This window comes from Mustelus asterias, chromosome 13 (assembly GCF_964213995.1).
Source record: "Mustelus asterias chromosome 13, sMusAst1.hap1.1, whole genome shotgun sequence".
NCBI classification, from domain to species: Eukaryota; Metazoa; Chordata; class Chondrichthyes; order Carcharhiniformes; family Triakidae; genus Mustelus; species Mustelus asterias.
The window spans coordinates 62,666,407-62,693,528 of record NC_135813.1 but is presented as its reverse complement, the minus strand read 5'-3'; the positions used below and the strand labels follow the sequence as shown (position 1 = coordinate 62,693,528).

Sequence of the window (27,122 nt, the reverse complement as noted above, 5' to 3'; positions counted from 1 at the left end):
GCTACAACTGCACAGGGTATTGTTGAGACCACAATGCTGTGTACAGTTTTGGTCTCCTTACTTAAGGAGAGATATACTTACGTTGAAAGCAGTTCAGAGAAGGTTCGCTGATCTGTCGGATGAAGGGAGCGCCTTATGAGGAAAGGTCCAGCAGGTTGGGCCTGTACTCATTGGAGTTTAGAAGAATGAGGGGTGATCTTATTGAGGGGGCTTGCCAAGGTAACTGTTTGAGCGGACTCAGCCAATCTTCTTCCCCGCCCCCACTCTTTGCTGAAATATCTGTCCTTCTCTTGCTTCCCTTGGTGCATCGGCTATCCCAGTCCGGGAACCTGCTAGCTCGCATTGCATAAGCCGGCGACCAATTTCTACCTTGTACAATAGCTCGGGGCATGAGGGTGTTGTACTCCATCAATACCTGTTAACAACTTCCATTCTCATGATTAGAAAAGTGATGAGATATCAGCACAATTTCACTGAGCCAGAAAATCCAATTCCATGAATCAAGATTTAATCATAGAATCCCTACAGTATAGAAGAGGCCATTCAGCCCACTGAGAGTCTGCACTAACTCTCTGACAGAGCATCTTAACCAGACCCTCTCTCCCACCCGATCCACGTAACCCAGGGCGGCACAATGGCACAGTGGTTAGCACTGCTGCCTCAGGGCGCCAGGGACCCGTGTTCAATTCCGGCCTCGGGTGGCTGTGTGGAGTTTGCACGTTCTCACCCGTGTCTGCAGGGGTTTCCTCTGGGTGCTCCGGTTTCTTTCCACAATGCAAAGATGTGTGGTTATGTTGATTGGCCCTGCTAAATTGCCCCTAGTGGCAGGGGGTTTAGCAGGGTAAATGTGTGGGGCTATGGGAATCGGGCCTGGGTGGGATTGTGATCTGTACAGACTCGTTGGACGGAATGGCCTCCTTCTGTACTGTAGGGATTCTATGAACCCCACACATTTGCCATGGCCAATCCATCTAACCTACACATCTCTGGATATCTTTAATACATCGAGGCACCTGATTATTTAAATTCTGAGCCTGTGGACATTAATACTCGAATCTTTTCAATATTTGCTGACAAAACTCCCTTCTATTTGCAACTTGCAGAATTATTAGACAGAATTTTTTTAAAAAAAGCTTTGCATTTACTAAGTGGTTTCATGGCCATGTCTGAAAGCAACCAATGGAAATACACTTGCAGTATAGTCGCTGTTTTCCATCATATCGGAGAGCCAGCAGCCATGTACAGCAAACTCCCACAAACAGCAATGTGATACAGTGGAGCCCTGATTTAACGCGCCCCAATTTAGCACAAAATCGGATATAACGCGGTGGTGTCATCGGACCAGTTTTTTTCTGCTAATAATTGGCAAATTTTGCACGACCCGATTTAGCGCGACCCACTTTTTTCGCGACCCCGTTTTTATGAACCCCAACCATCGTGTTATAATGGGGTTCCACTATAATGACCAGATAATCGGTTCTTGTGATGTTGGTTGAAGGGTAGGTTTTGGCCAGGACTTCAAAGCCATGGCATCTTTTGACATCTATCCAGACAGGCAAGTGGGGCCTCAATTTAACATCTTGCCCGAGTGACAGCACCTTCAACACTGCAGCTCTCCCTCAGTACTGCATTGGAGTGTCAGCCACGATTTCAGTGCTCAAGCCCTGGAGCGAGATTTGAACCCTTGACATTGTAATTCAGAGAGTGCTACCAACTGAGCCACGTCTGACACTCAATGATTTGGAACATACAGCACAGAAACAGGCCATTCAGCCCAACAAGTATATACTACATGGGTTGTCTCTCATTCCATCCATCTCAGTCTTTCAGCATATCTTTTTATTCCATTTTCTCTTAAGGAATATTTTGGTTCCCTTTTGAAAGCATCCAAACTATTTGCCTCAAACACTGCCTCTAATAGTAAGCTCCACATTCTAACCAAGACATTTCTCCTTATTTCTACTTTGTATTTGTGGCCCATAGTTCTGGAACCTTTCACAATCATAGAATCATAGAGGTTTAAGGCACAGAAAAAGGCCCTTCAGTCCATCACATCTGCGCCAGTCAAAAATAACCATCTAACTATTCTAATCCCATTTCCCAACACTTGGCCTATCGCCTTGTATGCCTTGGCATTGCAAGTGCTCATCTAAATACTTCTTCAATGTTATGAGGGTCTCTGCCTCCAACACCTTTCGGGCAGTGAGTTCCAGACTCCCACCACCCTCTGGGTGAAAAACTTTTTCCTCACATCCGCCCTAAACCTCCTGCCCAAAAAGTGAAAACATTTACTCCACATCTACCCCGTCCAACCCATTCAGAATTTTAAAGTCCCCTTCACCGTTTGGTCCAAGTCCTACATTTTCTAAAGACAGTTCCAACTCTGTTCAAATTTTTCCAGCAGCTGTAATCTCTCAGTTCTGTTATCATCATGGTAAATTTTCATTCTCCAGAACTTCTGGCTCTTGGAGCCTGAACCAGACCCGAGGCCAGTTTAACGTATCCTTACCACTGCTGAACTCTACACTCCAAAATAAATCTCAGCACTTTGTCAGTGGGTTGGTTGCTTTGCTGACCCGTGTTGCTGCTTTTAATGCTTTGACAAACCTCACTCCTAGGTCCCTTCACTTTTCACCCCGACAACTTCCTTATTCTCCAAGGTGATGCTTCTGTTTTTCTACCCAAAGTGCATCTCCTCAGGTTTGCGTTACAAGTCCCCAGTCTACAAGTTTTCTCATGTCTTCTTGTATTGTTGTTGTATTCTTTCTCAGTGTTAGCTCTGCTCCTATGCACCACCAAGTTAGTTTTTTTAATTCTCAAAGCCAGCATTTGTTGCCCATCTGTAATTGCCCTTCAGAAGTTGGTGGTAAACCACATTCTTGAATCACTGTAGTCCATCTGGTGTACGTACTCCCATGGTGCTGTTAGAGAGGTAGTTTCAGGATTTTGATCCAGTGACAGTGGAGGAACAGCAATATATTTCCAAGTCAGGATGGTGTGTGGCTTGGAGGCGGTGTTCTGCTGCCCTTGTCCTTCTAGATGGTAGAGATCGTAATTTGTTGCAGGGCATCTTGTAGATGGTACACACATTGTCAATGGGGCGAAGGGTGTGAATGTTTGAATTGCTGGATGGGGTGCCAATCAAGTGGGCTGCTTTATCCTGGATGGTTTTGAGCTCCTTGAGCGTTGGTGGGGCTGCACCCATCCAAGCAAGTGGAGTGTATTTCATCACACTCCTGACTTGTGCCTTGTGGATGGTGGACAGACTTTGGGGAGTCAGGAAGTGAGTTACTCACCACAGGTTTCCTAGCCTCTGACCTGCTCTTGTAGCCACAGTATTTATATGGCTAGTCCAGTTCAGTTTCTGGTCAAGGGTAACCCCCCCCACCCCCCCCACCCCCCCCCCCCCCCACCCCCCGATGTTGATAGTGGGAGATACAGTGATGGTAATGTCATTGAATGTCAAGGGGCGATGGTTAGATTCTCTCTTCTTGGAGATAGTCATTGCCTGACGCTTATGTGGCATGAATGTTACTTTCCACTTATCAACCCAAGCCTGGATATTGCTCAGGTCTTGCTGCATTTGGACTTGGACTGCTTCTGTATCTGAGGAGTTGCAAATGGCGCTGAACATTGTGCAAATATCAGCGAACATCCCCACTTCTGACCTTATGATGGAAGCAAGGTCATTGATGAAGCAGCTGAAGATGGTCAGGCCCAGGTATCATGTAGCTATTCCCAAATGCAAACCATGAATGTAAATTATGTATAAGAGTGGTCCCAGCACCGATCCTGGTGAAATGCCATTTGTTTCAATCCGAATGCCCACCCTTTACCCCATTCTCTGCTGTTATAAAAACAATTTGCTGTCCATTCCACTACTCGTTATCCTGACACCACATGTCCTAATCTTTGTCGTGACTTCACTACGTGGTATCTTTTTAAAGGCCGTTAGATTGCTGATTCCTAACCACCATCTGTCATTCTAACAGGGAGAGATTAAAGTTAAACAGTGCGCCATCCTGCTCTCCCATACTCGCTCACACCCACTGGCGTGAATTCACTGACTGTTGCTGATAGTTCGGGCTGGTGGGTGCAGGTCAGGTATGTGTAATCCGCTGAACATGAGGAAACACTCCCTCCTCTCTGTGTGTTTCTCAGGCCAGCTGCTACTCTCAGCTTGCCAATCTTCCACGATTATCCTGACATCTCCAAGAAATTCAAGATTCATTTCCCACATCCTGCTGTGAGCAACATGGGAGAAAACTTGCCAAGACATTGCAGGCAAAAATTCCTGTTTCTTTGTCCATTCCTTTCGAATGTTCCTTTAATAGTTGCAGAGAATAAAGAAGATCGATGGGCTGTCTCCCCGCTCCTGTGATACAACTTCTAAGAATAGTTCCAATTAGAGTTGGCAACTCCACACTTTTCAGGGACTGTAAACAGACTGGGTCAACAGGAACAATTCCCTGCCATCTGCTATCACACAGCCCACCCATCAGCAGTCAATCATTCTGGGTGTAGCCAGTGGAAGGAAAACAGGAGAGAATAAATGGTTGTGTCGGTGCTTGAACATTTTTATTTTCTGAATTATGGTATTACTTCTGTCAAAGTAATCAACAGATCAAAACCAAATTTCACACCATGACCTCAGCACAGTACAGCCAGAGTCAACCATCTCGTTTACATTTTTAAAAATTCATTCGGTCATCGGAAGTGGGCGGCGCGGTGGCACAGCGGTTAGCACTGCTGCCTCACAGCGCCAGGGACCCGGGTTCAATTCCGGTCTCGGGTCACTGTCTGTGTGAAGTCTGCACATTCTCCCCATGTCTGCATGGGTTTCCTCCCGGTGCTCCGGTTTCCTCCCACAGTCCAAAGATGTGTGGGTTAGATTGATTGGCCATGCTAAATTGATCCTAGTGTCAGGGAGATTAGCCAGGGTAAATACATGGGGTTATGAGAATAGGGCTTGGGTGGGATGTGGTCGGTACAGATTCGATGGGCCGAATAGCCTCCTTCTGTACTGTAGGGATTCTATGATTCTCGTCCAAAGATGTGCAGGTTAGGTGGATTGGCCATGCTAAATTTCCCTTAGTGTCTAAAGATGGGTGCCTTAGGTAGATTAACCATGGTAAATGCCTGGTGTTACAGGGATAGGGCGGAGGGGAGGGCTTGGGTCGTATGACCTCTTTCTGCACTGTAGGGATTCTACGGAAGTGGGCATCACATCCGTAGCTGCTCTTGGACTGAGTGGCTTGCCACACCATTTCAGAGGAGCAGTTAAAAGTCAACCACGTTGCTGTGGATCTGGAGTCACATGTAGGCCAGAACAAGTAAGGATAGCAGATTTCCTTCCCTAAAGGACATCAGTGAACCAGATGAGTCTTTATGCTAATCGACGAGGGTTTCACGGCCCCCATTACAGAGACTAACTGTTCAATTCCAGATTTATTAATTGAATTTAAATTCCACCAGCTGCCATGGTGGGATTCGAACCCTTGTTCCTGGAACATGAACAGGGGCCTCTGGATTACAAGTCCAGTGACACTGCCACGGTTTCCCTGAAACATGGAAATACATAAAAATTTAAATTACAATCTCTGAAAATTTCACAACTTTATAATGACAAATAGTATCCCGTATTAGCGATGAGTTTCAGTGGCTGAGCCTAGGACTAAATACAGTGGCCTGATAATGACGGGCCAAAAATACATCCGCCTGCCACCCTTGGTGAGCTGAGGTTTAGAAATCCAGAACAAAAGTAGCAGACTGTGGATGTTCAAAATCAAAAATCAAAAAGTAAAAAATACTCAATACCAGAAAACCAGACTACACAGCTGATCATAGAACCACAGAATCCCTACAGGGCAGGAGGGGTCACCGAGTCTGCACTGACTCTTCGAAAGAACATCCTAACCAGGCCCTATCCCCATAACCCTACACATTTCCCATGGCTAATTCCCCCTAACCAATACATTTTTGGGCACTAAGGGGCAATTTAGCATAGCCAATCCACCTAACCTCATCTTTGGGCTGATTTGATTTGATTTATTATTGTCACATGTATTAGTATACAATGAAAAGTATTGTTTCTTGCGCGCTATATAGACAAAGCATACCGTACAGGAAAGGAGAGTGCAGAGTGTTATAGTCATAGCTACGGGCTGTAGAGAAAGATCAAGTTAATGCAAGGCAGGTCCATTCAAAAGTCTGATGGCAACAGGGAAGAAGCTGTTTTTGAGTCGGTCGGTACGTGACCTCAGATTTTTTGTATCTTTTTCCCGACGGAAGAAGGTGGAAGAGAGAATATCCGGGGTGCCTGGGTTCATTAATTATGCTGGCTGCTTTTCTGAGGCAGCGGGAAGTGTAGACAGACTGTGGGAGGAAACTGGGGCGTCTGGAGGACACACACGCAGACATGGGGAGAACGTGCAAACTCCACACAGACAGTGACCAAGGCCGGAATTGAACACGTGCCCCTGGCGCTGTGAGGCAGCAGTGCTAACCACTGTGCCGCCCTAGGTCAGGCATTGTGGTGGAGTGTCACAATCTGAAATGTTAACTCTATTTCTCTCGCCACCAGTGCTGCCAGAGCCGTGGAGTATTTCCAGCATTTTCTGTTTTCGTTTTCAAAATCTAGGTAGTGGATCAAAAGTGATGGACAGAGAAATAGTGTCCATACACACTTGCTATCACTAATCAACTGATCTTTACCCTGAGTGCTGACAATCGCTGTCCTTGTTGCTGAAAATGAACAATGTAATCCAAGCAAGCAGCATTACAGTGATGACAGGCAGAGACTCCATTCAGCACTCACAACACCCACACCAATCTCTGAGTAAACCCAGCTCGACTCAAACACACAGAGAAGGGAACATGACAGCACAATTGCTGTTCCAGTTGATGGATTTGTTCACAACCCAGTTCCTACACAAGTCAACAGGGAAATACTTCCTCATGGCTGCTGCCTTTCAGCCTCAGTTTCGCGTACTCACTGGTATCTGGATCAGCTCCAGTCCCCAGAGAGGCCAGGGTTCGCAACTTTCACGTTCCCTCATTCCTGTGGCTAAGCAGCACAAGACGCATCCATCCACAAACACCCAGTCTCAGCTCCTTCCACCCGATCATCCTCTTATTATGGGCTAAGAGGTCATTGATACCGGATAAGGGAGGATATCCTTGGGAAAATTTGCACGTGTTTGCAAATTCACAACCTTAAAATGGACATCTGCCAAGTGGTGACTGCACTAGAACTAAAACTGACTGCCACAGCGAGTTGAGTTTAGTTTGAGTTGAGTTTATTTATTAGTGTCACAAGTTGGCGACATGGTGGCACAGTGGTTAGCACTGTTGCCTCATAGCTCCAGGGATCTGGATTCGATTCCCAGCTTGGGTCACTGTCCGTGTGGAGTTTGCACGTTCTCCCCATGTCTGCATGGGTTTCCTCCGGGAGCTCCGGTTTCCTCCCACAGTCCAAAGATGTGCAGGTTAAGTGCAGTGGCTATGCTGATTTGCCCCTTAGTGTCTCGGGATGCGTAGGTTAGAGGGATTAGCAGGGTAAATATGTGGGGTCACGGGGATAGGGCCTGGGTGGGATTGTTGTCGGTGCAGACTCAATGGGCTGAATGGCCTCCTTCTGCACTGTAGGGTTTCAATGATAGGCTTACATTAACACTCCAATGAAGTTAATATGAAAATTCTCTAGTCGCAACACTCTGGTGCCTGTTCAGGTACACTGAGGGAGAATTCAGCATCTAACCAGCACGTCTTTTGGACTGTGGGAGGAAACCGGAGCACCTGGAAGGAACTCACGCAGACACAGGGAGAACATGCAGACTCCAAACAGACAGTGACCCAAGCTGGGAATTGAACCCGGGTCCCTGTGAGGCAGCAGGGCTAACCACAGTGCCACCCCGTGGGTGGATTTCTTGCTGCTTGGAGGAAATTGAAGTCAGTTATCAACAGCGCCACCCTAAGCACAGAAGCATATGTTTGACATTTTTACAGTCATAGAGGTCTACAGCACAGAAAAAGACCTTTCGGCCCATCACATCCACGCCAGTCAAAGACAAGCCACCCAACTATTCTAATCTAATTTTCCAGCACTTGGTCCATAGCTTTGTGTGCCTTGGCATCGCAAGTGCTCATCTAAATACTTCTTAAATGTTGTGAGGGTCTCTGCCTTCACCACCCTTTCAGGCAGTGAGTTCCAGATTCCCTCCACCCTCAGGGTGAAAAAGCTTTTCCTCAAATCCCCTCTAAACCTCTTGCCCCTTACCTTAAAACTATGCCCGTTGATTATTGATCCCTCCACCAATGGGAAACGTTTCTTCCTGTCTATGCTATCTATGCCCCTCATAATCTTAGACTATAAGACCATAAGACATAGGAGCGGAAGTAAGGCCATTCGGCCCATCGAGTCCACTCCACCATTCAATCATGGTTGATTTCAACTCCATTTACCCGCTCTCTCCCCATAGCCCTTAATTCCTCGAGAAATCAAGAATTTATCAATTTCTGTCTTGAAGGCGCTCAACGTCTCGGCCTCCACAGCCCTCTGTGGCAATGAATTCCACAGACCTACCACTCTCTGGCTGAAGAAATTTCTCCTCATCTCTGTTCTAAAGTGACTCCCTTTTATTCTAAGGCTGTGCCCCCGCGTCCTAGTCTCCCCTGCTAATGGAAACAACTTCCCTACGTCCATCCTATCTAAGCCGTTCATTATCTTGTAAGTTTCTATTAGATCTCCCCTCAACCTCCTAAACTCCAATGAATATAATCCCACGATCCTCAGACGTTCATCGTATGTCAGGCCTACCATTCCTGGGATCATCCGTGTGAATCTCCGCTGGACCCGCTCCAGTGCCAGTATGTCCTTCCTGAGGTGTGGGGCCCAAAATTGCTCACAGTACTCCAAATGGGGCCTAACCAGTGCTTTATAAAGCCTCAGAAGTACATCCCTGCTTTTGTATTCCAAGCCTCTTGAGATAAATGACAACATTACATTTGCTTTCTTAATTACGGACTCAACCTGCAAGTTTACCTTTAGAGAATCCTGGACTAGGACTCCCAAGTCCCTTTGCACTTTAGCATTATGAATTTTGTCACCGTTTAGAAAATAGTCCATGCCTCTATTCTTTTTTCCAAATAATCTTGTACATCTTAATCAAGTCCCCCCTCAGTCACCTCTGCTCCAAGGAAAACAACCCCAGTCTATCAAATCTCTCTTCATAATTAAAACACTCCAGCCTAGGCAACACCCTGGTGTCCAGCGTGTCTATATCATCCTGTAATCTAAGGTTATCCTCCTCATTATTTCCCACCCAAAACTTCCACATTATTTGCGAACTTACTAATAACCACCCCCCCCCCCTGCCGCCCCCCTACATTCAAGTCTAAATCATTTACATAAACCACAAACAACAAGGGCCCCAACACTAATCCTTGCTGGACCCCAATGGACACAGTCTTCCAATCTAAAAACCCCTCGACCATCACCCTTTGCTTCCTGCCACTCATCCAATTCTGGATGCAAGTTGCCAAATTTCCTGGGATCCCACGGGCTCTTACCTTCGCTATCAGTGTCCCATGTGGGACCTTGTGAAAAAGCCTTGCTGAAGTCCAAGGAGACTACGTCAAATGCATTGCCTTCATCTACACACCTTTCTCCTTCTTGTCATTTGTAACCCGATGCTACATTGGCCAGAGCCTAATCAAACTCTAATGGGCGGCACGGTAGCACAGTGGTTAGCACTGCTGCTTCACAGCTCCAGGGTCCCGGGTTCGATTCCCGGCTCGGGTCACTGTCTGTGTGGAGTTTGCACATTCTCCTCGTGTCTGCGTGGGTTTCCTCCGGGTGCTCCGGTTTCCTCCCACAGTCCAAAGATGTGCGGGTTAGGTTGATTGGCCAGGTTAAAAATTGCCCCTTAGAGTCCTGGGATGTGTAGATTAGCGGGTAAATATGTGGGGGTAGGGCCTGGGTGGGATTGTGGTCGGTGCAGACTCGATGGGCCGAATGGCCTCCTTCTGCACTGTAGGGTTTCTATGATTTCTATGATTTCTAAACCTTTCGATCAGAAAGGAACTGGAGGTTGGAGTACATGACAGGCTGGAAACATCACGGGTTGGAGTGGATCACATGCAGAGAGCTAGGAGGGGAATCCACCAGCCTGCAAGCAGCAGTGAGATATGGGCTAATCCTCTCGGGGTATCAATATGCAGTATTGGTGGGCCACAGCTGCTAGCCTCTCTCCAGCAGTGCACAGTATCACAAAGGCAGCTCCAACACTCGCATTAAACAGAACCAACAGCCTACATTACTGAGAATTATTGCTAGACACCAAGCAGTACTGCTCCTAATTCATATGTTTGCAGCACTGAGAATATCACCTGCCATGGAGGTTAGTCCAAGAGACATCACTGATTTTTCATTTCAGACAGTGCAGTGAAACCCTGAGCAGGTCAAGGAACGTTGTCACATAATAAGGACGGGTAAGTGAACGTACAAACTCCTTCAACAGAAACAGAGGCTATAATACACCACCCCCCGCCAGCCCGGACTGCCTTTAAATAACCCGACCAGCTGTCTGACGAAATACCCGATATGTAGACACCTCTTCCAACTGAATACTGGAAAGACTAAAACCATTGGTTTCAATCCCGGCCACAAACCTCATTTCCTAGGAATTGACTCCAACTCTCCTTCTGGCAAATGTCCAAGGCTGAATCGGAATCTGACTGTCCTCACCTCAGTGTCAGATTTGACTCTGAACACGTGGTCGCCCCATCGATTTACATTGAATATTCGGGACTGAAATCGGCCACTTGGCTCAGCCAGCCCATGCTAGCATTTATGCTCCACTCAAGCCTCCTCCCATCTTTCCTCATCTAACTGTCAGCATAATACACTCTTCCCATCATCCTTATGTACTAATCTCAGCCTTTCCTATAATCTAGCATCAACCAAGTGCTCCCAAACAAAAACAGAAAATGCTGGAAAAACTCAGCAGGTCTGGCAGCATCTGCGGAGAGAGAATAGGGCTCTGACAAAGGGCCATCCTGACTCGAAACGTTGGCTCTATTTTCTCTCCATAGATGCTGTCAGACCTGCTGCGTGTTTCCAGCATTTTCTGATTTTGTTTCAGATTCCAGCATCTGCAGTAATTTGCCTGAATACAAGTTCTCCCAAGTCTGGTCTAACTAAGGCTGGATACAGATTCAGCATAACTTTATAACTCCACTCCTCTCAAAACCAGCTGCAGTGTTGTGTTTACAGTTTTATTGCCTGCCTTATTAACCTGCTGTTAGGAACTGGTGTACTTGTACTTCCAGATTCTTTTTCTCCTTAGGCTTTATTTTCCAAGTATGAGATGACCCCCTTTATTTTCTTACCACAGTGTAATACCTCGTACTGAGCTGTGTTGAAATTCATTTGCTCATTCCACGAGTTTAATGTCTTCCATTAATTTGTTTGCAATCCTCCTCGGTATCCCCATTCGGAGTCATTCAAAATTTTAGAAATTGTCCTTTTCATTCCAAAGTCTAAATCATTAATAAAAATTATCAACAATAAGGCTCCAGCATTGGGGCTTGTAGGACTTAACTTCCAACCTGCTGCCACTAATAGAAAAGAAGAGAATCCCTGCAGTGTAGAAGGAGGCCATTCGGTCCATAAGCCTGCACAGCCAACAATCCCACCCAAGCCCTATCACCGTAACCCCATGTATTTATCCTGCTAATCCCCCTGACACGAAGGGGAAATTTGGTAACCTGCAGTGTGGGAGGAAACCGGAGCACCTGGAGGAAACCCACACAGACACGGGGAGAATGTGCAAACTCCACACAGATAGTCACCCAAGGCCGGAATTGAACCCAGATCCCTGGCACTGTGAGGCAGCAGTGCAAACCACCGTTGCCACCGTGCCACCTATCGTGAATAAACTCTTTATCTGCTTTGATCCTTTATCTGCACTCAGCTTTCTCTCCTGCAGCTAACCTGCTATCCATTATTCTCGGTGTCCCCTGATTCTGACCTTATTCATTCCTCTGTGATGTGGCACCGTATCGAAGGGCGATTAGAAACAGAGATTAATCAGATCCGCTGCGCTGCCCCTGTACACTCCTTCTGCTACCTCTCTAAATAATTCAGTGCGGTTTGGTCAAGCATGACTTTCCTTTTGGAAATCCGCGTTGACTATTCATTATTACCCATGACGTTAGGTTAAAGCTGTACTGGTTTCACCTGAATTGTTCTGGGCACCAAACGTCGGAAAAGATGTGAAGGTATTACAGTGAGCACAGAAAAGATTGATGAGAATGGTTCCAGGTCTGAGAAACCTCAGCCATGAAGGCAGCTTGGAGAAGTTGGGACAGTTCTCTTCGGGGAAGAGAAGGTGGAGAAGAGATTTGGCGGAGGTGTTTAAAATCATGAGGGATCTGGATGAAGTAGGTGGGGGAAAGAAACTGTTCCCATTGGCGAAGGATCAAAAAGCAAAGGCGAAAGACTCAAGGTGATTGGCAAAAGAAGCAATGGTTACATGAAGGTAATCTTTTTCATGCAATTGGTGGTTAGGATCTGGAATTCACAGCCTGAGAGTGCGGTGGACGTAGGGCCAAACATAGCTTTCAAAAGGAATTGGATCATTATCTGCAAAGGAAGAATTTGCAGGGACACAGGGAGAAGGCAGGTATATGACATTAGGTGAATTGCTCCTTCAGAGGGCTGACACCGATACAATGGGCTGAATGGCCTCCTTCTATGCTGCAACCATTCTGTGATACTTCTGTTCTTTTTTAGATTCTGGTTTCATTTCCTCCTTTATGTGAGACTCCATTAATTTTCCAATCACCAACGTTAAGCTGAATGCCCCATAGCTTCCTGAGCATATTCCATCGCTGATTCCAATCTGAAGCAATGCCAGAAATCCTCCAGCCCACCCTCACTCCACCTTCAAACAACTTATATTCTTATGAATGAGTAAACAGCACCTCTGCAATCTCTTTGACATTCTTTTCTTATTCTCAGATGCAATCTATCCAAACGAGGGGTTTCCCTGAAAGGATGGATTGAGGGGATTAATTAATGAATTTATTAAAATGAAAAAAACATATTAAATGTGCTTATATAATTGCCAATCTCCTTTTCCGATGGCCTGCCCACCTGATTCATCTCCCGGGTGTACATTCAAGCAAAGTAATATTTAATATGTCTATCACTTTGCTACTGCTGTCTGTGATTCTATTCCACCCACTCCTATTCCCATCTTAACATTCTTATTTTTATTAATTTGTAAATAAAATATTTGACTATTTTGTTTTGGTGTCCTTGACAATTTAACTTCATAATACCTCTCTGCGTTCCAAATTAATGTCTGATTTTCAATTTCTTTATATTCTCACTCAATATGTTCTGCACATGCATGGGGTATGCCTCTTTCTTTACCCATCAATTGTTTCCTTCTGTCTTTCTTGATTCATGGTGTCTCTTTGCTGTGAAATTTGTTCTTGTTTTTAGTGGAATCTATTTTCCCTAGACTCTGTTGAGCATTGTTTTAAACGATTCCCATTCCTTTTCTACATCATTCCTTGCCAAGATTACTGTCCATTTCACTTTTCCAAGTGCTATTCTCACCTCCTCAAAATCAACCATGGCAGCACGGTGGCACAGTGGTTAGCACTGCTGCCTCACAGCGCCAGGGATCCATTCTGAGAGTTCAATACCAAGCTTGAGTCATTGTGCAGATTCTGCACAGACATTCTCCCCGTGTCTGCGTGGGTTTCCTTCGGGTGCTTCAGTTTCCTCCCACAGTCTGAAAGTTAGGTGCGGTGGCCATGCTAAATTCTCCCTCAGTGTACCCGAACAGGCACCAGAGTGTGGCGACTAGGGGATTTTCACAGTAACTTCATTGCAGTGTTAATGTAAGTCTACTTGTAACAATAATAAGTAAATTTAAAAAAAACTTTTCTCCAATCTACTCCCTGCGCCTTTGACGTGTGTTGTTAAGTGATTGGGACAGAAACAGTCTTCCACTCAGCTGGAGACATTTCGAATTACGGGCTGTTACATATGTCTTCCTGGCAGACTCCCTCTGCTGGTACATGTGACTATGGTGGCCTCATGTGGACAAAATGCACAATGCAATTTTAATACATGACATTCATGCACTTTGTAATTATCATCTTGAAATATTATGGTCACTATTGTCAAGATGTTCCCCTCTGTATACTTCTCTTACCTGCTCTGGCTCATTGCCCATTACTAGATGCAGTAGCAGATCCTTCCTCTTTGGGGCTGTTAATGGGTTAGAAAGGAGTACTGTACACATTGCAGGAACTCCATTCTATATTTTTTTTTAAAAATCTACCTCTTCTGACAAATTCATGTTATGACATTTGTAATCCTTCACAATTATTATTTGATGCTTTTTTTATTGATATGCCCAATTTGTTCCTATATTTCTTTCTCCAATTCCCTTCTAATTAAAATTTAAAGTTTATTGCTTAATATCACAAGTAGGCTTACATTAACCCCGCAATGAAGTTACTGTGAAAATCCCCTTGTCGCCACACTCCGGCGCCTGTTCGGGTACACTGAGGGAAAATTTACCATGGACAATGCACCTAACCAGCAGGTCTTTTGGACTGTGGGCGGAAACTGGAGCACCCGGAGGAAACCCACGCAGACACGGGGAGAACGTGCAAACTCCGCACAGTCACCCAAGCCGGGAATCGAACCCGGGTCCCTGGCGCTGTGAGGCAGCAGTGCTAAGAAGTGTGCCATGGTGGGTTGAGTGTTTATTTGGGTGGCTGATCTTCACTTTTTAATCTCTATCCACACGGATCCTATTTCTTTCTTCCTGATGGCTGAGTCACCGTTTTCGGTTTAGTTTATCTAATAATATTATCTCATTGACTACAGCTGCTCTACCTCCATTTTTCACTTTGTGTCTTCGCTAAATATATTTTGCAATGTTTACTTCCCAGTCCTTTTCTTCCGGTCGTCATGTCTTGGTAATCCCAGCTCTATATAATTCCTTATATTGTACTATTACCTGCAGTTTCCCGGTTTTAATTACAGAGACACTGTAGTCTAACTCATTTTGAACAGCAATTCCTCTCACTTTATTTTGTACTATCATTTTATGCCCTCTCTATAGCTACCTATTTCCCAGCCATGTGTGTCCTCCCTTAGTTTAATCTGCTCTCCTGATTGGTTTATTTCATTTCTCGCCAATGATTGGAGCCATTCAGCCCATCGTGCCCATGCCGGCTCTCTGCAAGAGTAACTCAGCTGGGCCTATTTCCTATCCTTTCTCCCGTAGCTCCTGTATACATTTTCTCTTCATGTAATTATTCAATTCCTTTTGACGGCCACAATTGAATTACAAAATATATATATTTATGTTCAGGACATGGGTGTCATTGGTTAGGCCAGCATTATTGCCCATCCCTAATTAGAACAAAGAACACAGGAACAGGCCCTTCGGCCCTCCAAGCCTGCACCGACCACGCTGCCCAACCTGACTAAAACCCCCTACCCTTCCGGGGACCACATCCCTCTATTCCCATCTCATTCATGTACTTGTCAAGACGCCCCTTAAAAGTCACTACCGTATCTGCTTCCACTACTTCCCCCGGCAACGAGTTCCAGGCACCCACCACTCTCTGTGTAAAAAATCTGCGTCGGACATCTCTTAAAACTTGCTCTTCGCACCTTAAACCTGTGCCCCCTAGTAATTGACTCTTCCACCCTGGGAAAAAGCTTCTGACTATCCACTCTGTCCATGCCCCTCATAATCTTATAGACTTCTATCAGGTCTCCCCTCAACCTCCGTCGCTCCAGTGAGAACAAACCAAGTTTCTCCAACCTCTCCTCATAGCTAATGCCCTCCATACCAGGCAACATCCTGGTAAATCTTTTCTGTACCCTCTCCAAAGCCTCCACATCCTTCTGGTAGTGTGGCGACCAGAATTGAACACTATATTCCAAGTGCGGCCTAACTAAGGTTCTATAAAGCTGCAACATGACTTGCCAATTTTTAAACTCAATACCCCGGCCGATGAAGGCAAGCATGCTATGTGCCTTCTTGACTACCTTCTCCACCTGCATTGCCACTTTCAGTGACCTGTGTACCTGTACACCCAGATCCCTTTGCCTATCAATACTCCTAAGGGTTCTGCCATTTACTGTATATTTCCTATCTGTATTAGGCCTTCCAAAATGCATTACCTCACATTTGTCTGGATTAAACTCCATCTGCTATCTCTCCGCCCAAGTCTCCAACTGATCTATATCCTGCTGTATCCTCTGATGGTCCTCATCGCTATCCGCAAATCCACCCTTGAGAAGGTGGTGGTGAGCTGCCTTCTTAACCCGCTGCAGTCTCTGAGGTGTAGGTACATTCACATTGCTGGCGGGGAGGGAATTTCAGGGTTTTAACCTAGTGACAGAGAAGAAATGGCAATGCATTTCCAAGTCAGAATGGTGAGTGGCTTGGGGAGTAAGTTGCAGATGGTGGTGTTCCCAGGTATCTGCTGCCCTTGTCCTTCTAGCTGGTAATGGTTGTGGGTTTGGAAGTTGTTTTCTAAGGAGCCTTGGTGAGTTGCTGCAGTGTATCTTGTAGATGGTACATGTGACTGTCATGGTGTGTCAGTGGTGCAGGGAGTGAATGTTTGTAGAAAGATTACCAATCTGCTTTGTCCTGGATGGTATTGCGCTTCCTGAGTGTTGTTGGAGCCGCACTTATCCACGCAAGTGGAGAGTATTCCGTCACACTCCTGACTTGTGCCTTGTAGATGGTGAACAGGCTTTGGGGAGTCAGGAGGTGAGTTACTCGTTGTAAGATTCCTAGCCTCTGACTAGCTCTTTTAGAAACAGTGTTTATATGGCAGGTCCAGTTCAGTTTCAATGGTAACCCCTTGGACGTTGATAGTGGGGGATTCAGTGACGGTAATGCCATTGAATGCCAATGTGCCAGTATCACAATCTCAGGCAGTGCCTCTCTGATCCTCATCACTCACTGCGTAAACAAGATTTTCCACAGGCTATTTTGTCAATCGCTTTAAATCAGCGTCCTCTGGTTCTCTATCCTTTTGCCAATAGGAATAAACCCAACCCCAGATTCCCCAATCTATCCATATAACTGAATGCCCTCATTCCTGCAACCATTTTCAGAAATCTTTTCTGCACACTCCTTAAAGACTTCCTGAAGTGCAATGCCCAGAATCGAACGCAATATTCCAGTTGAGGCTGATTCAGTGTTTTATAAAGTTTAACCTTGTACTCTCTGCCTCTATATATTTATAAAGTCCAGGATCTCACACGCCTCATTACAGGCTCTCTCAATCAGACCTGCCACCTTCAGGTCCCTTTACTCCTGCAGCCCCTTTAAAACCCACCCTTCATTTCATACTGCCTTGCCTCGTTCTGCCCATCAAAATACATCTCTTCACACTTCTTTTGATTAAAGTACACCTGGCAAACATCCACCTATTCCACCAGGCTGCCTGTGCTCCCTTGAAGTCTATCACTAACCTCCCCACAGTTCGCAACAGTTCAGGTTTTGTGCTATCTACAAACCTTGAAATTGCACCCTGTGCATCTGAGTCTAGATCAGTAATATACATCAGCGGTCCCAATAGATGTCAAGATGAAGCAAAATTCCTCCAAACGCCAAAGCCCACCAACACCTCTACTCTCTCAGAAGACTAAGGAAATTTGGCATGTCAGCTACGACTTTCACCAACTTTTACAGATGCACCATAGGAAGCATTCTTTCTGGTTGTATCACAGCTTGGTATGGCTCCTGTTCTGTCCAAGACTGCAAGAAACTCCGAAGGGGCGTGAATGAAGCCCAGTCCATCACTCAAACCAGCCTCCTATCCATTGATTTTGTCTACACTTCCGCTGCCTCGGAAAAGCAGCCAGCATAATTGAGGACCCCACGCACCCCGGACATTCTCTCTTCCACCTTCTTCCATTGGAAAAAAGATACAAAAGTCTGAGTTACGTACCAACCAACTCAAGAACAGCTTCTTCCCTGCTGCCATCAGACTTTTGAATGGACCTACCTCGCATTAAGTTGATCTTCCTCTACACCCTAGTTATGACTGTAACACTACATTCTGCACGCTCTCCTTTCCTTCTCTATAAACGGTATGCTTTGTCTGCATAGCGCGCAAGAAACAATACTTTTCACTGTATACTAATACACGTGACAATAATAAATCAAATCAAAAAGTTAACCACTGGCATGGTGAGGGGTTCGTCATTTTCAAATGTCATCAGTATCCAAAGCCAAGAGTGGGCATGTGTTAAAACTCCCACACATCTTTGCACCTTAGCTTGCTAGATCCCTTGCATCCAGTTACAAAGACAAAATTGTACCTACCTCTACTACTCCCTCTGGCAGCTCATTCTTGACACTCATCACCTTCTGAGTGAAAAAATTGCCCCTCTGGACCCTTCTGAATCTCTTCCCTCTCACTTTAAACCTATGTCCTCTAGTGTTAGACTCCCCTAACATTGGGAAAAGATATTGACTACCTATCTTATCTATGCCCCTCATTATTTTATAGACCTTTATAAGATCACCCCTAAGCTTCCTATGCTCCAGAGAAAAAAGTCCCAGTCTATCCAGTCTCTCCTTGAAACTCAAACCACCAAGTCCCAGTTGCATCCTAGTAAATCTCTTTTGCACTCTTTCTAGTTTAATAATATCCTTTCTATAATAGGGTGATTTTATCCCATGGACTTCATCTTTCTGGCAAGTCTTTCATATGTCTTTTGGAAATCCATATACACAACATCAACTGCATCCCCCTCATTAACCTTCCCTGTCACCTCATCAAAAAAACACTCAAATCAAGTTCGTGAAACACGATTTGCCTTTGGCACATCAATGCTGGCTTTCCTTACTTAATTCACACTTGTTCCCAGTGACTTTATTTTGTCCTGGATTATTGTATCAAAGAGGTTTCCTATCACAGAGGTTAGACTGTCTGACCTGTAGTTGCCAGGTTTATTATCCAGCCTTTTTTTATTGCACTTATTTATTTATTTTATGGGATGAGGGTGTCGCTGGTTGGGCCAGCATTTATTGCCCATCCCTAACTGCCCTCCACTTCAGAGGGCATTTAAGAGTCAACCACATTGCTCCGGCTCTGGTCACATGTAGGCCAGGTAGGGACGGCAGATTTCCTTCCCTAAAGGAGATTAGTGAACCAGATGGGTTTCATGGTCATCAATAGATTCTTAATTCCAGATTTTTATAGATTCAAATTTCACTGTCTGCTGATGGGATTTGAACCTGGTCCCCAGAGCATTACCCTGGGAGTCTGGAGTACAAGTCCAGTGACAATACCACGACACCACCACCTCCTGCCTCTTCTCCAGAGGCAGCACCCAAATTTTAGGAGAAATGGATGACTAGGGCTGGTGCCTCTACAATTTCCACTCTCATTTCCCAAAGCATTCTCAGAGATCTGTCGTGGATCCCTTCTTGTATCTTACCAGCTTAAAACCTGAGCCTTTCCTCTATTTGCCTTTTGACTGGGACACTGCAGTTCACATGGAGCCTTCCCTATCGGTGCATCTCTCAGACTGTTCATTTCCACCTGACTCAGCCTCCGTATCAGTTCACATCCTCAGTCAACGCCTTTGTTACAAATAGACTCTGTGGAGATACCCTGGATGGTGGGGGAGATGACGGTGGATTAGCATGTCATACCCTCATACCTGGGTACTACAGCAAACTCTGAGACTGGGACACTGCTGAGCTCCATAAACCAACAATTAACATCTATTTTCAATAATTCAAAGTTGAATACCTGGAAAATGGTTTCAGTCTGCGGGTGAAATGGTGCCAGGCAGCTGCTTCAGGACCACCTGTCAAACTTACAGCAGAGAATTATTTATGGGACAGAGGGGAAATGAATTGGGGGGTTTTTGGGGGAGGGGAGGGGGTTCCAGAAGGACAGATAGATGCGAGTTCTACCTGGAGCACCCTCATCACTCCTGGACTATTCTCCTCTCTGCGAGACTTTCAATTAGACATTTATAATGATGCATTTTGGTCTTCAGATGGAGACTGTCAGTGCTTACGTTAACAGCAGGGCCAAGGCAGATCTACAGCAAACGCAAAGTTGAGTATTACAAACTGCTCAGCTGGATGTAGCTGTCACAGCACAGAGCCAATGCCCCAATTAGTGTCCACCTCTCCGGCACGACTGAGCAGTCTCAACATGACAACCTCCCCAAGGAGAAGCCGCTCAGTTGGAGATAACAGGAGATTTCTAAATAATATGATGCTGTCTCCGCTGGTGCCGAAGCTTTTCTGATTTCAATTAGCTCACTGCTCCTGACCTTCGGAATTTGCCCATCAAAAACATGCTGCCAGAGTTATTTATCCAACACATCTCTGAACCGTGCCCGCGGTGTGTGCAGCTTCACTGCAGCAACTTACCAAGGAGATTTTATTAGCAGCACCTCCCAAAGCAGGACCTTCACCATCCAGGGAAGCAGCGAGATGGGATCACCGGCACTGCGGGCAGCCTCACATGCCAATTTTCTTTGTCTATTACTGGAGTGCATTGGGGAGACCGTCTCACAAGCAGCATTGTGGCAACACATTCACCACACAACCTGGGCTCTCCTGAATTTCTTCTTCCAGACTCGTTATCCAGATTAAAATTGTTGGTTGCCAAAAGGAAAAGTTTGCCAGAAGCCAGGGAGTTCAATGGTTGCCATGGAGATACAGACCTTGTGGAGGGAGGTTTATGGAAGAGCGAAGCAGTTTAATCTGCATGGATCGCTGCTCGCTGTGAATAGGTCGCAGTGTAATTGTTGTGAGGCAGAGCGAGTGAAGGGTATCATCACCTGAGCCTTTCAGGAGGTACCTCAGACATTGGGGCTGAAGTGGATCTCAGTTCAGCAGTGTTGGACAAGGGCTCTATAGTAATCTGCTCCAGCTATCTGACCACTCCCACTCACAGTTAACCAGACTTGTCAACGCCCACTCACTGGGAACAAGACTCACTGCTGCACAAAAATGTGACCCAAAGCTTTCAGCTCCATGAGTTGACATTTTGCCTCACCTCGTGGTAAATAGAATGCCAACGTTCCCCCCTCTCTATATATGTCGACAGAATGTGTGTGCTGGCCACAGCAGTTGCCAGCAGTCAAACTGCAAATATGTGCCAGCTTTGGCTCAGCTGGCAGCACTTATCCGTTTGAGTTAGAGAAGTCACGGCTTCCAAATACCACCCTGGAGGCCCAAGGATAAAATCTAGGCTGACACTCCAGGGCCTTACTGAGGAAGAGCTGTGCTATCAAAGGTACCGTCTTTAATATGAGATGTTGAGATCTTAAATTAAGTCTATCCTCGTAATCAGATGTAAAACTTCGAGCCAGTGGCACTGTTCTATGATTCGAAAATGGGCAGGGCAATTCCTCGTGGTGGAATAGCTAGTAGTTATCCCCCAAGGAGAAATTAGACATTGCTGTTGTGGCTAAACGGATCAAGGGATACTGGGGGGAAAGGTGGGATCAGAATTTGATGATCAGCCATGATCATAATGAATGGTGGAGCAGGCTCAAAGGGCCGAATGGCCTACTCCTGCTTCAGTTTCTAACCCGATCATTAAAAACAGATGATCATAGAATCCGACAGTGCAGAAGGCGGCCATTGGCCCATCGAGTCTGCACCAAGCACAATCCCACCCAGGCCCTTTCCCCATAACCTCATGCATTTAACCTAGCGAGTCCCCCTGACACTAAGGGGCAATTTATCGTGGCCAATCCACCTAACCTGCACACCTTTGGACTGTGGGAGGAAACCCACGCAGACACAGGGAGAATGTGCAAACTCCACACAGATAGTGACCCAAGCCGGGAATCGAACCCAGGTCCCTGGCTCTGTGAGGCAGCAGTGCTAACCACTGTGCCACCATGCCACCTATTTAGTCATCATCACATTGCTGTTTCTGGAAGCTAGACATGGTCAATTCTTTTCCCATTCTCGGGATGCAAGCTAACACTTTTTGCCCATTGCAGTACGGGGGAGATGGTGGGATAGTGTGCATGTCACTGGGCTAGTAATCCAGAAGCCCAAGCTGCCTCACAGTGCCAAGGACCTGGATTCGATTCCTGCTCTGGGTCACTGTTTGTGCGGAGTCTGCATGTTCCCATTGGCCATGCTAAATTCTCCCTCAGTGTACCCGAACAGGCACCGGAGTGTGGCGACTAGAGGATTTTCACAATAACTTCATTGCAGTGTTAATGTAAGCCTACTTACGACACTAATAATAAAATAATTAAAAATATATAATTGAAAATAATGCTCTGGCTGTTCAAATGTCACCACAGCAGCTGGTGGTATTTGAATTCAATTAACCATCAGTTTAAAAGATTCATCTGTCCTCCTTCTTCAAGTTTGGGCTCCCTTGCGGTGGTTATGAAATGAGATTATGCTCTTCTGCCTGTGAAAGTGTACACTGAAAGACCATGCTGGTGTCGATGGGATAATTCTGACATTCCTCTCTCCTCGGGTATTTTTTTATCCGGGTAGCTGAGGTGCTGATACAGGCTCTGATTTGTTATAGTTAACCCTAGAAGGTTTCTCTTATCTTGTCAGAAGGAGAGTCACATCTCTCCCTGAGATACCCTGTGGATGGGTGTCTTGGCAATTCTTCTTCTCTTTGTTGGTAGCGTTTGCTTGGTAGGAAAATGGTTTAAGTTTTGCGGTGATGGTGGGGCCTGAACGGTGCCTCTAATATGGCTGGAGAGGAGAGAGGTTTGTGGTGTTCGAACCTCAGTAATGTTTATGAATCCTTGACTTATTGGCTCCTGCATACGAGAGCATACACTGCCACGCCACACCTTGTACCGATGGCGGTATCCTAGTGTTCCCCCTTTTTCTGGGCTATCCTTTCATTGCTTGGAGGTCCTGAGAATGTTGAATTAGTTGGATATTACCCCATAAGGATCCCGTATCTTGTGTAGCTCTGTCCCTGTTCTCTATCCTGCAGAGAAGGGTGTGCACCATGGGGCTATGGGTTCATGGTTTTATCTCCCATTCTCTCTGGTATTCTTTTGTTACCTGTACGAGAGGAGACACCAACTACAGACATTGCAATAATTGATCATTTGAATGATTTGTCTGAACATTCACTGGTCTTTTCTGTATGCTTATGTGGAATAATGATCACTGCACTGTACCACATTTTGGAGATTTGTTGCATTTTGGGAAAATGGAAAATTTTCAATAAAAACATTCTTGAAAAAGGCTGATCCTCAGTAATATTGACCATGTAATCGTCATCACTGACTGTTGTAAAAATCCCATCTGGCCCACTAATGTCCTCAGGGAAGGGAATTGGCCTACTTAACCTGTCTGACCTACGTGTGACCCTCACCTGCCCTCGAAGGGCAGTTACAGATGGCCAGTGACATCCCCAGAAGGATAAAAGGGCGTTGCCATTGGTGAATCATAGCACTGTTAGAAAGGGAGATCCAGGGTTTTTATTTTTCAGTATGATGGGTCTAAATGGAGTTGGTGTATTTGGTGACCTCTTTCGTGCCCTCGGAGATGGCCTGTTTGGCCAGTTCCCCCAGCAGCATGAGGCGGGTGGCGTTCTGGATCTCCTGCATCAAGATGGTGTGCCTCTTGTTGTAGTGAATGAGGTGCAAGGCCGCGGAGGTGATCTGCTCAAAAATGTCACCAAGGAGGTCATGATGTTCACGAGATCCAGGTGGAAGAGTGGAGCTGGGTCAGCACCCGCTACACGAGGGTGCAGTAGTTCTGTCTGCAGGTTTTCCTCATTCCAAGTGGGGATGATGTATGACTTGAGGTGGTGCATGCCTGCGCATCTCTCGCACTTGTTTTTCTAGGAGGTAAAGGTCACTGGTTTGGAAGGTGTTCTCCCTCATAGACTTTTACAGACGCACCATAGAAAGCATTCTTTCTGGTTGTATCACAGCTTGGTATGGCTCCTGCTCTGTCCAAGACCGCAAGGAACTACAAAGGGTCGTGAATGTAGCCCAGTCCATCATGCAAACCAGTCTCCCAACCATTGGCTCTGTCTATACTTCCCGATGCCTCAGAAAAGCAGCCAGAATTATTAAGGACCCCACGCACACCGGACATTCTCTCTTTCACTTCTTCCATTGGGAAAAAGATACAAAAGTCTGAGGACACGTACCAACCGACTCAAGAACGGGCGGCACGGTGGCACAGTGGTTAGCACTGGGTTCAATTCCCGGCTTGGGTCACTGTCTGTGCAGAGTCTGCACGTTCTCCCTGTGTCTGCGTGGGTTTCCTCCGGGTGCTCCGGTTTCCTCCCACAGTCTGAAAGACATGCTGGTTAGGTGCATTGACCCGAACAGGCACCGGACTGTGGCGACTAGGGGAATTTCACAGTAACTTAATTGCAGTGTTAATGTAAGCCTTATTTGTGACTAATAAATAAACTTTACTTTATTGCACTTTACTTTAAGAACAGTAAGTCTTCCTTGCTGCCATCAGACTTTTGAATGGACTTACCTCGCATTAAGTTGATCTTTCTCTACCAGTGACGGATTAACCATTAGGCTGAGTAAGCTTAAGCCTAGGGGCCCGGAAGGGAGGGGGGCCCCGAGAGCAAAAATAAATTGGTTTAACCCTTTTAAGGGTGAATACATTTTCATAACTGTTCAGGTGAGTGTTCATTTTTGGCACTGAAGAGGATCAAAATCTATTTGCGCTCAACAATGAGCGATGAGAAACTTAGTCATCTGGGACTCATGCACATTGAATCAGACATGCTTCGATCTGTTGATTTACATGCTGTTATCGACACTTTTGTAAACCAAAAAACACGGAAGCTTTTTAAAGTACAAATGTAAAGAAAATGAAAAATAAATGAATAAAAGGGTTGCAATTGATTCATATAACTTTATGATATTATACATGTAGTACATTATACATAGTACAATGATATAAGTTATCTAACGTCACTTAACATCACTTTATTCTATTCAACAAAGGGTGGGGCAGGGGGCAAGGTCAGGGGGCCTTACTAAAGCTCAGCCTAGGGTTCCGGGTGGTAGCTAATCCACCACTGTTCTCGACACACTAGCTATGACTGTAACACGACATTCTGCACCCTCTCCTTTCCTTCTCTATGAACGGTACGCTTTGTCTGTATAGTGCGCAAGAAACAATACTTTTCACTGTATATTAATACATGTGACAATAGTAAATCAAATCAAAATTGATGGGCCAAACAACCTCCTTCTGTGCCATTATGGCTCTTTGGCGAGATGCTGCAGTGCATTGTGTCGGTAGTACACATAGCTGGCAGGAAACTGTCCAATCCACACTGCCTTCGATCCAAAAGCAAAAAAACAAGGATTCAAGCCTCAGGCCACTGTGCTCCAGGGCAGGATTCTCCGGCTGCGCTCACCCCAAGACTGGAAATTCCCACCCAAGCTGAACGGGCCTTTGAATGCTCTGCCAATTTTTTTGTCTCAGCGCCACCTGTCCTGCACGTGGCCAAGTCTCGCAGTCATCTCCAAACCCATCGAACCACAGTGGAAGAAAGTCACCCTCGATCCCCTGGGACTGTGGAAGGAGGCAGGCACACTGTTATCACTCTGCCTTGGTGATGGAGGGAGTGAATGTTTACGGTGGTGGATGGGGTGCCAATCAACTGGCTGCTTTGTCCTGGATGGTGTCGCGCTTCTTGAGTGTTGTTGGAGCTGCACTCATCCAGGCAAATGGAGAGTATTCCATTACACTCCTGACTTGTGCCTTGTAGGTGGTGGACAGGCTTTGGGAAGTCCCCAGGTGAATTACTTGCTGCAGGATTCCCAGCCTCTGACTACAAGAGCAGGTCATAGTATTTATACAGTTGGTGCAGTTCAGGTGCTGGTCAATGGTAACCCCCAGGGTGGTGATGGTTGATGATTCAGTGACGGTGATGCCAATGAATGGGCAGGTGCTTGGATTTGGAGACTGCAGCATTGACCACTGTATGAATGGACAGAGAGACTCCAGCACTGACCACTGTATGAATGGACAGACTCCAGCACTGACCATTGTGTGAATGGACAGAGAGACTCCAGTACTGACCACTGTGTGAATGGACAGAGAGACTCCAGCACTGACCACTGTGTGAATGGACAGAGAGACCCCAGCACTGACCACTGTATGAATGGACAGAGACTCCAGCACTGACCATTGTGTGAATGGACAGAGAGACTCCAGCACTGACCATTGTGTGAATGGACAGAGAGACTCCAGCACTGACCACTGTATGAATGGACAGAGACTCCAGTACTGACCATTGTGTGAATGGACAGAGAGACTCCAGCACTGACCATTGTGTGAATGGACAGAGAGACTCCAGCACTGACCACTATGTGAATGGGCAGAGACTCCAGCACTGGCCACTGTATGAATGGACAGAGAGACTCCAGTACTGACCACTATGTGAATGGGCAGAGACTCCAGCACTGACCACTGTGTGAATGGACAGAGAGACTCCAGCACTGACCAGAGAGAATGGACAGAGATTCCAGCACTGACCACTGTGTGAATGGACAGAGAGACCACTGACCACTGTGTGAATGGACGGAGACTCCATCACTGACCACTGTGTGAATGGACAGAGAGATTCCAGCACTGACCACTGTGTGAATGGACAGAGAGACCACTGACCACTGTGTGAATGGACAGGGACTCCAGCACTGACCACTGTGTGAATGGACAGAGAGACTCCAGCACTGACCACTGTGTGAATGGACAGAGAGACTCCAGCACTGACCACTGTGTGAATGGGCAGAGAGACTCCAGCACTGACCACTGTGTGAATGGACAGAGACTCCAGCACTGACCACTGTGTGAATGGACAGAGAGACTCCAGCACTGACCACTGTGTGAATGGACAGAGAGACTCCAGCACTGACCACTGTGTGAATGGACAGAGACTCCAGCACTGACCACTGTGTGAATGGACTCCATTCGTCATGAGCCTGTGTCTTGCAGTCCATGAGAATGAACATATCATCCCCCCTGGAAGAAGCTGTTATTAAGCTGAGATTTTGCAGTCCCAAAGCAATCCCGTATTCAGTCAGAACAACCGCA

At 46.1% G+C, this 27,122-nt stretch overlaps 1 protein-coding gene across 6 annotated transcripts in view; it reads right to left on the bottom strand.

The window, feature by feature from the left end:
- LOC144502696 (oxysterol-binding protein 2-like) overlaps positions 1 to 27,122 on the bottom strand; it is a 386,545-nt gene that overhangs the window by 150,779 nt on the left and 208,644 nt on the right. The window contains exon 1 of one of the 6 annotated variants that reach the window (XM_078226910.1): positions 6,996 to 7,084. The exons of the other annotated variants lie outside the window; for them this stretch is intronic. The gene's annotated coding sequence lies outside the window, so the exon portion shown is untranslated. Of the gene's footprint in view, positions 1 to 6,995; positions 7,085 to 27,122 lie in introns of those variants that run through there. 6 annotated transcript variants of the gene reach the window in all.